At 37.7% G+C, this 11,192-nt stretch overlaps 1 long non-coding RNA gene across 1 annotated transcript; it reads left to right on the top strand.

The window, feature by feature from the left end:
• The first annotated feature begins 376 nt into the window (after positions 1–376).
• LOC138907095 (uncharacterized) lies at positions 377–8,135 on the top strand. Its single transcript, XR_011414803.1, has 2 exons — positions 377–921; positions 7,867–8,135. It is a non-coding gene; the product is annotated as an uncharacterized lncRNA (long non-coding RNA).
• The last annotated feature ends 3,057 nt before the right edge of the window (positions 8,136–11,192 follow it).

Below are 11,192 nucleotides of genomic sequence, written 5' to 3'. Positions count from 1 at the left end.
ATAACAAACTAACTTTATATTAGGAATATTACTATATAAACATAAAGTAAAAAATATTTTTGGCTTTCAAATATACAATCACAGAAGAAAGCTTGAAAGAAACTATGACTACATATATTCTATATGTAATAGATTGGAAATATTTTAGACCTTACCAATTATGGGGTCCTAGTTTAAATATAAACAAGAAAATTACCTGTGCCAATAGTAGATTAGTTATGACCAAATAGTTAACCAACCAGTTACTTAGGCATACCGATCACCGTGGATTTACTCATGTGCAGGTGACGCTATTTTTGTAGAAGCCTTCATATCAGTTCTGGTTGTACAACAACCTGGATATTAACCAGATTAATTGGTTAAGTAATTGATCAAACATATCTAAACATATCTATATTGGGCTTATGAAGCTCCACTGCTACACCCTAAGTGGCTACGGGTGTGAAAAAGTAGTTCTGAATTTAACGTCGGCAGCTCGACTTATTTTTGCTCCCTGTTTCATCATCGTATTTCAAGTGCAAGAGCGTGCTTTTCGTACTGTCTTCCAAAATATAACTTCAACTTAGTACCCATTTACCTTGAAATTCTCTCCTCCACCGATTCTTTGAATTTCACTTGCTCCATAAGGGGTAACATATATAATTACAAATGGGCCTGCCCAACGAGATTTAAGCTTTCCCGGAAATAGTCGCAGTCGACTATTATACAAAAGCACTTGATCACCGATCTGAAATTCTTTGTGGCGAATTATTTTGTCATTCCACTTTTTCACCTTCTCTTTATACATACGAGCATTTTCATAAGAATTCAGCCTAAAGTCATCTAACCCATCAATTTGTAACAATCTATTTTTTCCAGCACTGGTTATGTCATGATTCAATATTTTCACTGCCCAAAAAGCCTTGTGCTCTATTTCAACAGGTAAGTGACATGCTTTTCCAAAAAACAGCCTATATGGTGAAGTCCCAATAGGTATTTTAAATGCAGTTCAATAGGCCCACAATGCATCATCTAACTTTAAAGTCCAATCCTTACTTGATATGCCAACAATATTTCCTAAGATTCTTTTTAATTCAACCTCAACTTGACCACTGGTCTGTATGTGGTAGGGTGTGCCTGTTTTGTGTGTGACCCATACAGAGATAACAATGTTGAAAATTATTTATTCATAAAGCGTGTGCCTTGGTCACTGATTATTACTGTAGGAGTCCCAAATCTAGTAAAGATATTTCTCTTAAGGAATTTGCACACAATCTTAACATCATTCGTTGCTGTTAAAATTGCCTCTACCCATTTTGAGACATAATCTACAACTACCAAAATGTATCGACATGACTTTGAGAAAGGAAATGGACCCATACAATCTATACCCCAAACATCAAATATTTCACATATGAGTATGGAATTTAAAGGCATTTCATCTCTTTTTGAAATATTACATGCCCTTTGGCATTTGTCACATGTCAACAGATATGATCTTGCATCTCTGAATAAAGTAGGCCAGTAGAATCCTGCTTCTAAAATCTTGGAAGCTGTTCTGGTGGAACTGTGGTGTCCACCATTTGCTCTGTCACGACAATGACTCAAAATATCTTTCATCTCTACTTCTGGAACACATATTCTCACAATATTATATGCACAAAATTTAAACAAATAAGGATTCTCCCAGAAGTAATGTCTAGCATTAGTCCTTAGTTTCTTTTTTTTTTTTGCTGCGGAGAAAAATCCTTTGGTATCCAATGTCCTACCAGGTAATTAGAAATGTCAGCAATCCAAGGTGCCTGTTTTGCAATTACAGAGATAGAAAAATATGTTCATCTTTAAATTCTTCTCTGATTTCGACTGTCTCAACAGGTGGTATTTCCAATCTAGATAAATGTTCTGCCACTTGATTTTCTGTTCTTGTCACGCCCCAAAATCCTAACCTGTCGTGATGGCGCCTATCTCAATACTAGGCAAGCCGACAACCTTAATAAACCATAATTTCTTTTAAGTTTGAAAACATAATATTTGAATTCTATAGAAAATCTCACAAACTACTGGCATAAAATACATTCCCAAAACCCGGTGTCACTGAGTACATAAGCATCTGAATGATAACAAAGTCTGACTGATAACACACTGTCTGAAATTATAGAACAGTACAAAACGGAAAGAAAGAGAGTCAAGGTCAGCGGACGCCAAGCAGCTACCTTGATAGTCTCCAACTGATAATCGGTCCGTACGGACAACTCACGTACTATAGTATAATATCTGGATCCGCACGGACAACTCAAGTGCTGCAGGACAACTCACGTGCTGTACGGATAACTCACGTGCTATAGTATCAATATCTCACAATCAGTCCCTCGGCCCCACTCAGTCATAAATCTCTCTAGTCTCTCGGGCTCTCAGAAATCATAAAAATCAGCCCCAACATAAATGATATAATGTATTAACAAGGAACAATAGAGACTGAGATAAAATAAACAAGCAAATTGTGACTGAGTACAAAATAATAATTTAGCAGATAATTTAACATGTTCATGACCTTGGAGTCGCTTCTGCGTACTCGCTTTTGCGGACCTTAGGCACCTGCGATGCCCATCCCGCTTCTGCGAGCTCGCACCTGCGAACCAAAACCACAGGTGCGATTGCACCAGAAGGCAGAAATTTCTAGATTTCTTCTAAGTCCGAATTTGATTCGTTAACCATACGAAACTCACCCGAGACCCTCGGGACCTCAACCAAACATACCAACAAGTCTTAAAATATCATACAAACTTAGTCTACACCTCAAATAACATCAAACAACGCTAAAAACACGAATCATACCAAACTTAATGAACTTGAAACTTGAAACTTCTACAACCGATGCCGAAACCTATCAATTCATGTCCGATTGATCTTAAATTTTGCACACATGTCATATTCGACATTACGGACCTTCTCCAACTTTCGGAATCGAAATATGACCCCGATATCAAAAAGTCAATTCTCCGGTCAAACTTTCAAATTTAAATTTCTATTTTAGCCATTTCAAGCCTAATTCAACTACGGACTTCCAAATAATTTTTCGGACACGCACCTAAGTCCAAAATTACCATACGGAGCTATTGGAATCATCAAAACTCTATTCCGGGGTCGTTTACACATAAGTCAACATCCGGTCAAACTTTTCAACTTAAGTTTTCATCTTGGAGACTAAGTGTCTCAATTCATTTCAAAACCTCACCGGACCCAAACCAAATACCCCGACAAGTCATATAACAACTATAGAGCATAAATGGAGTAGTAAATGGGGAAATAGGATTGAGATACTGAAAATGACTGGCCGGGTCGTTACATTCTCCCCCTCTTAAATAAATATTTGTCCTCGAACGGGTTTAGAATCATACCTAGAGCCTCAAATAGGTGTGGATATTTGCTCCGCATCTCCCACTCAATCTCCGAGATAGCTTCTCCAACTGGCTGGCCTCTCCAATGCACTTTCACTGAAGCTATATTCTTTGATCTCAACTTTCGAACCTGCCGGTCTAAAATGGCCACCGGCTCTACATCATAAGTCAAATTACCATCCAACTGCACTGTGCTAAAATCCAAAATATGAGACGGATCCCCGACATACTTCTGGAGTATAAATACATGAAATACTGGATGTACACCCGATAGACTAGGCGGCAATGCAAGCTCATAAGCCACCTCTCCAATCTTCTTAAGTATTTCAAAAGGCCCAATATACCGAGGGATCAACTTGCCTTTCTTCTCGAACCTCAACACACCCTTCGTGGGTGAAACATTGAGTAGAACCTTCTCCCCAACCATGTAAGAAACATCATGGACCTTTCTGTCGGCATAACTCTTCTGTCTAGACTGCGCCGTGCGAAGCCGCTCCTAAATCAATTTAACCTTCTCCAAAGCATCTTGAACTAAATCAGTACCCAATATTCTAGCCTCACCCGGCTCAAACCAACCCACCGGAGACCGACACCGTCTCCCATATAAAGCCTCATATGGAGCCATCTGAATGCTCGATTAGTAGTTGTTATTGTAAGCAAACTCTGCCAGTGGCAGAAATTGATCCCAAGAACCTCCAAAATCTTTTACACAAGCGAGTAACATATCTTCCAATATCGAAATAGTGCGCTCGGACTGCCCGTCCGTCTGAGGGTGAAATGTTGTACTTAACTGAACCTGTGTACCCAAACCTCGATGCACTGGTCTCAAAAACTGTGATGTAAACTGCCTGCCCCAATCTGAAATGATGGACAGTTGCACGCCGTGTAAGAAAACAATCTCGCGGATATAAATCTCAGCCAACCGCTCTGAAAAATAAGTAGTACCGACTGGAATAAAATGTGCGGACTTGGTTAGCCGATCTACAATCACCCAAACATCATCAAACTTCCTCAAAGTTCGTGGGAGTCTGTTGGTTCCCCAAGTACACGCAAGTATACGTGGCCGTCAAGTAATAAAGTTACTCAAAAGTCGGATGTCGAACCTAAGAGACTTAGATTAACCGTTAAATAAGCAAGCTAAAATCAGTTAATAGTCCAAGATAATCAAGAGTTTGATTTTTCTATTACAACTACTATTGCAAAATTTAAACACGTAACCCAGGGAGATATAGATTTCAGGGTTGTGGTCGGTTTATCAATCCTATTGAGTTCGTAATTACACCTGTTAATTCAAGTTATCTATGATTCCTAGTTGACTGGATCGTTTATATAAATAACATGTTCTCACAATACTATCCGTCTATCCATAATATATCAACCCTATATTCCTATGGTCTTGAATCGATCATGAACGAATATAATACGGTATTCAACTAAGCAAGACTGTTAGGCATATTCCTATCCTAACCGCGAAATCTTTTCCCGAGCCACGAGTTCAGAAATAAGCTCTCTCTAATTCTACTATAATCTAAACACGGCTTTCCCAAGCATAACATAGATAGTAAATAGAACTCAACTGTTGGCCAAACAATTAAGTAATTATGCACAGAATTAGAGAAACAACCAAAGATGATAACTCGAATTAACGATAATATAATTAATAAACTTCAATATTCATGCCAACCACAACCCTAGAATGTGAAGTTTAGCTCCACATAGACATGGTAGAAAAACAACAAATCATCAAGAAAAAGTAAAGATTACTAAGTTTGATGGAAGAAAGATGGAATCTGATGAATTCCAGCCTCCACGGCGGCTCCGTGCTCTCCCTAGGTCTAAAGTATGTCAAAAGTCCTCTAAAAAATGTTTTTACATGTATTTATACTAAGTAGGGTCGGGCCCAGACGAAAATACCTTTTCTAGCCGAAATAGGAAAACTTGCAAACTTATTGCTTTTCATGCATCGCCCAGTGCGTCGCACTAGTGCTTTTTCCTGTCAGACCATAAAAAACCCAGTCTCTGAACTTTGGAGATTTATAACAAAACTTTTTACTAATGATTCGCATAGTGCCTCGCACTAGTGCATTTTTTCAGCAGTTGCTTCTTCCTTGAATTTTGACTTCCAGAATTGATCCTCAATCTCCGAACATGATCCCGGCTTAATCACTTGGGCTTTTACTCAGACTTCAAAGCTCCAAATAGCTCGAATTCATTCCATAACATCTACATAGCTCAGAATCACTCTTACAAGGTATAAAATACGCAATTAGTGCAAAATACTAGTGATTAAAGCTCAAACTCAATTAAAGTGTAGCAAATTAGAGTATAATAAGCGACTAAAATACGTAAATCTAGCCTACCGTCAACACACCATACTTAAACCATTGCTCGTCCTCGAGCAATCAAACTACACTTTACATAGACATAGTCTTTTTAAATAATTCTCCTAACTCATCACACCAAGAATCTTTAAAATAGACTAAGCACAAGAGTGTAACATCTTTCCCTCAAGATTTGACTTACAATGTAACGACCCGGCCGGTCGTTTTGAGAATTTGAGCCCCGATCCCCTAATATCTGCTTTCCCCATATTTGTTTCTGTTTTTGGGATTTGCCGGAGTGTTTGGTTATGGAATTCAGAGAGTTTTGGGACACTTAGTCCCTAGTTGTGAGTTTAAGCCTTAGAGTTTTGATCGTAGTCGGAACTGTGTGAAGACGTATCCGGAATGGAATTCCGTCGACTCCGTTAGCTCCGTTGAGTGATTTTGGGGTTAGGAGCACACCTGGAATGTGTTTTGGAGGTCTGTAGTAGATTTTGGCTTGAATTGGCGAAAGTTAGTTTTTCGGTGATTTCGGCCAATAGTGGAAATTTTGATATCGAGCTCAGAATGGAATTCCAAAAGTGGCTGTAGGTTCGTAATATCATTTGTGACCTGTGTGTAAAATTTGAGGTCATTCGGACTAGATTTGATATCGTTCGGCGTCGTTTGTAGAATTTGGAAAATTTTAAATTCTTAGGCTTGAATCCATGCTTAATTCATGATTTTGGTGTTGTTCGACGTGGTTTGAAGGCTCGACTAAGGTGCGAGACCGCAGATGCAGCCCCATGAGCACAGATACGGAAATCGCTGGGAAGAAAAGGGGATTTTGAGGGTTTGCAATTTCATAACACAAAATTTGATTTGGAGCTCGGTGGGAGACGATTTCATGAGGGATTTTGAAGGAGAACTATTGGGTAACGAATTCTAACTCTATTTTGATCATAATATAATAATCTATTGTTGTGTTCCTAGTCTAATTAAGGAATTTGAGGGTAAAAGTTTGGAAATGGGGGAAAAGGTTCCCCAATTGAAAATCTGAGATTTGAATGGGAAATTGACGTCGGTTTTAGATGATTTTTGTTCGAGTGAACCCATGAGTGAATGGGTGTTTATAAATTGTAATTTTTACCCTATTTCGAGACGTAGGCCCGGGGTAACCTTTGGGCGTTTTTCCTAATTTCACGCTTTAGCTTCGAATTAATTAGCTAAATTAGTTACTTGTAGTTATATTTATATTATGCAATTTATTTGAATAGATTCGGGCCATTTGGAGTCGGATACTCGTGGCAAGAACGTATTATCGATGTGATTTGAGCGGTTCGAGGTAAGTGGCTTGCCTAACCTTGTGTTGGGGACTTTCCCCTTAGGATATTTCGATATTATTTGGTGTGTGAGCGCCGTGTACGTGAGGTGACGAGTACGTACACGGGCTGTTATTGCAAAAATCCCGTTTATCCTTTTTTAATCATAAATTGTTCCTCTTATTAAATTGCACTAATATGCTTAATTATTTAGTTTAGACTAGAAAAGCATGCTTACGTGTTTTAACTGCCTATTTGATATTCTATGTGCCATGCTTAGTTAAATCTCTATTTTCCTTTTCTATGTTCAGTGTAAACTATATAACTCGATGCCATACTTGCCATTTCATCTTGCGTTGCATATTTTAATTGGGAGATCCCCCTGTCTTGCATATTTACTTTGGGACTACGGACGTATTTCGGGAGATCCCCCTGTCTTGCATATTTACTTTGGGACTACAAACGTATTCCGGGGGATCCCCCAGCACTGCATATTTACTTTGGGACTACGGACGTATTCCGGGAGATCCCCCAGCACTGCATATTTACTTTGGGACTACGAATGTATTCCGGGAGATCCCCTTGTACTGCATATTCATTCGGAACTACGGGACGGTATCCCGGGAGATTCCCCATTGTGTTACTTTGTTCTAAGCCGAGGGCTCCCTTAACTGTTAAATTTTCGAGAATTTCTTTAATTGTGTTACTGTAAATTTTGCTTATATCTTTTATTGTTTAATTTATTATATTTACTCCGGTAGGGCCTTGACCTGACCTCGTCACTACTCGACCGAGGTTGGGCTTGGCACTTACTGGGTACCATTGTGGTGTACTCATGCCCTTTCCTGCATATGTTTTCATGTGCAGATCCAGGTACGATCTATCAGCCTTGGGGTTAGTGTGTGCTGCTGATTCTAGGAGACTTCAAGGTACTTCTGCTTGCGTCCGCAGATCTTCGGAGTCCCCTTCTACTCCCTCGCCTATAGACTTTCTTTATTATCTTCAGACTTTTGTATAAAGCTACATAGATTATAGCAGCTTGTGACTTAGTGATATTCCGGGTCTTGGGAAAAATTATTTTGTATATGTCGAGTGGTACTACTCTTGGCTATTCATAATATGCTGTTTATCTTTAAGATGTTGTGTTTTCTTTATATTTTTCGTAATATTAGGCTTACCTAGTCGTAAAGAATAGGTGCCATCATGACACCGTACGGAGGGTTAAGTTGGGTCGTGACACACAAGTACCATGCATTATTCACAACTCACTCACTTACTCTTACATAAAGGTCAATGACATTACCTTTCCTTCATGAATCAAGTGCCCTCACACAACAAAAGAGAGTAATTCCATACACAATAAAATTTAAGAACAATTAGGAACTCAAGATAGAAAGAATTCACTCACTCTCAGAAATAAAATTCATATACCACAAAAGATGCACCATAGGCTTGCCCATAATGTACTGATCTACTAATCGAGCTCATTCAGTCTAAGATCAAGTTGGACTTTAATTGGTTGTAATGTAGGTTGCGGGTCTGGTAGGATACATTTGGATATAAGAGTGACTACACCTCCCTAAGCACTTTAATACATACACTTTAACATTTAAAACTCCACACTTATGTCAAATCATAACTCCACCTTCACATCAATGTATATTAACTCCATACTACTTTAAGCACAATTACATCAAGAGTCACCACTATCAAGGAATATATTTCACAGCAATACAACTATTTGTTTTTCCTTTTCAATTCAAGTGGCTCTTACTTTTTCAAAATAATGCACCTTTCTCCTTATTTCATTAGTTCCACTTAAAAGCCAAACCAATCACCCCACACTTTAACTTTTACAAAGTTCATTACAATTCAAGTACTTATGAGAGGTGAAAAAGTTCAAATAGATGGTTAATTCAAACAAATGGGTAAGGCTTGTAATATGGTTGCCAAAGAAATAGGATTACAGGCTCAAAGGGTTAACTACGATATATAACAATTAGGCGGGTAAAACATATAACTGGTTCAACAAAAAAACACCTATATCACTTCCAAGACTTGTCACGACCCAAAATCCCACCACAGGCGTCGTGATGACACTTAGTCTCTAAGACTAAGTAAGCCAATTATAATCAGAATTCAAGCCATTTTTTTCAATACAGGTGCCAAAAACCAACAGCGAAAATAATTACAAAAACCTCCCAAGACTGGTAATACTGAGTCACGAACTCTAACTAAATACAAGAAATGATCTCAAGGATCGAATACTCTACACTGTTTGAATAATAATTAACAGTATAATAAAATGGAAAGACTCCAAGAGACTGCGACGACCAAGCAATCCTACCTTGAATCCTTGCGATCATACCCTAATCTCTGTCCGAATCCAATATCTCCAATACCTGGCTCTGCACAAAAATGTACAAAAGTATAGTATGAGTATACCACAGTCGGTACCCAGTAAGTATCAAGATTAACCTCTGTGGAGTAGTGACGAGGTACAGTCAAGACATTCACTAGTCAAATAACCTGTGCAATATAGCATACAAAAATAATACAAAATAAATGGCAGTGATAGCAACACCAATCAATTAGTGATTTAAATAGCAAGGCAACCGGAACACCATAAATATTGCTCAAACTAATAATAAACACAGGTACAACCAATTAATCAAGTTCTTCAAAATATATATCTTTTATCTATAAGTTTTTCAATAAAAGTCTCTAGAATATAATCCTTTACAATAAATATAGTTCGAATATGCTTCCTCCAAATAAATATCTTTCCATTATAATTTTTTTCAAATAAATATCTTTCGAATATAATTCTTTCAAGTAAAGATCTTTTAAATATAATTCTTTCAAATAAAAGTCACCATGTGACACCTCATTTAACTTCCCCGGTGTGAGAAATATATTCAACATATCACATCAAATGGCACGACAATACCTTTGTGCACTTGTCTCATTCTCACCCAATATATAAGATATATATATGTAGACCAAATCATTTGGCACGACAACACCTTTCGTGCATTTATCTCTTTCTCACCGTGCATACGTATAACAATACCAACTAGGTGGGAGAAAAGTCAATAACAATAAAAGAAATAAAGAGGGAGGCACACAGTAAGCAACAACGACTACAAGTCACATAGAAAACATAGGTGCACAATAACATCTCAAGATAAAGGCATGGATGTATACACAACAAAACAATATCACAATATAATGTATGTCTCACGTCCTCACCTGCAGGGAAATACCCTTCGTGCCATGAATATATGACAATATAAAAATTATGGCACGACATCACCCTTCGTGCTTTTACTCTGATCCTCACCTGATAATATAAATGAAATGGCACGGCATCACCCTTCGTGCTTTACACTCTCAATGGCACGGTATCACCCTTCGTACTTTACATTCTCAAATGGCACGGTATCACCCTTCGTGCTTTACACTCTCCCTCACATGATAATATAATTCAAATGGCATGGCATCACCCTTCGTGCTTTACACTTTTCCTTGCCAAGCACATGTATATCATTAACAAGCAAGGTAGGAAGCATAAATAACATCAGGGAGAGTGTTTAAACCACAACACAATACAATTACTCATATCACAATTTGCCACTGACCACAACCAAATTCCAAATATGTAGCAGAATCAATAAATTTCTCAACAAATAGCTCAAGGCTCCACACAACGTATATAAAACCTCAAAACAATCAACAGAGGTGAAATTTACTCTGTATAGGGCAACACCTTCATTAATCCAAATTCTTGATAATTATATTAACTCCTCAATTTAAACTTATTTAATAAATATTTGCAAATAAGGATTCCATCATGAATTTAATTCCAAGAAAAATATCAAATCAACAAACACACGAAATTCACATAAAATCCAAGTGACAATAACACCAAATTATTATATAAAATACAAACTCGGCAAATAATGAATGAGGCGTGATAATTCAAGGATTTACTAAATAGCAACAATTATCCAATTTAATAAATAAAAATGTCTAAAACTTTAAACCAATAAAATTTGGACATATAAGCCCGAGTACGTACTCGTCACCTCGCGTACACGACTTTCAATCACACAATTTTCACATAAGACTCAATGCCTAACGGGTAATTCCCCCACTCAAGGTTAGGCAAGATACTTACCTTTTTGAAGTTA

The sequence above is a fragment of the Nicotiana tomentosiformis genome, chromosome 3 (assembly GCF_000390325.3).
Source record: "Nicotiana tomentosiformis chromosome 3, ASM39032v3, whole genome shotgun sequence".
In the NCBI taxonomy this organism is placed as follows: domain Eukaryota; kingdom Viridiplantae; phylum Streptophyta; class Magnoliopsida; order Solanales; family Solanaceae; genus Nicotiana; species Nicotiana tomentosiformis.
The sequence above is the reverse complement of the archived record's forward strand: the minus strand, read 5'-3'. Positions and strand labels throughout refer to the sequence as shown.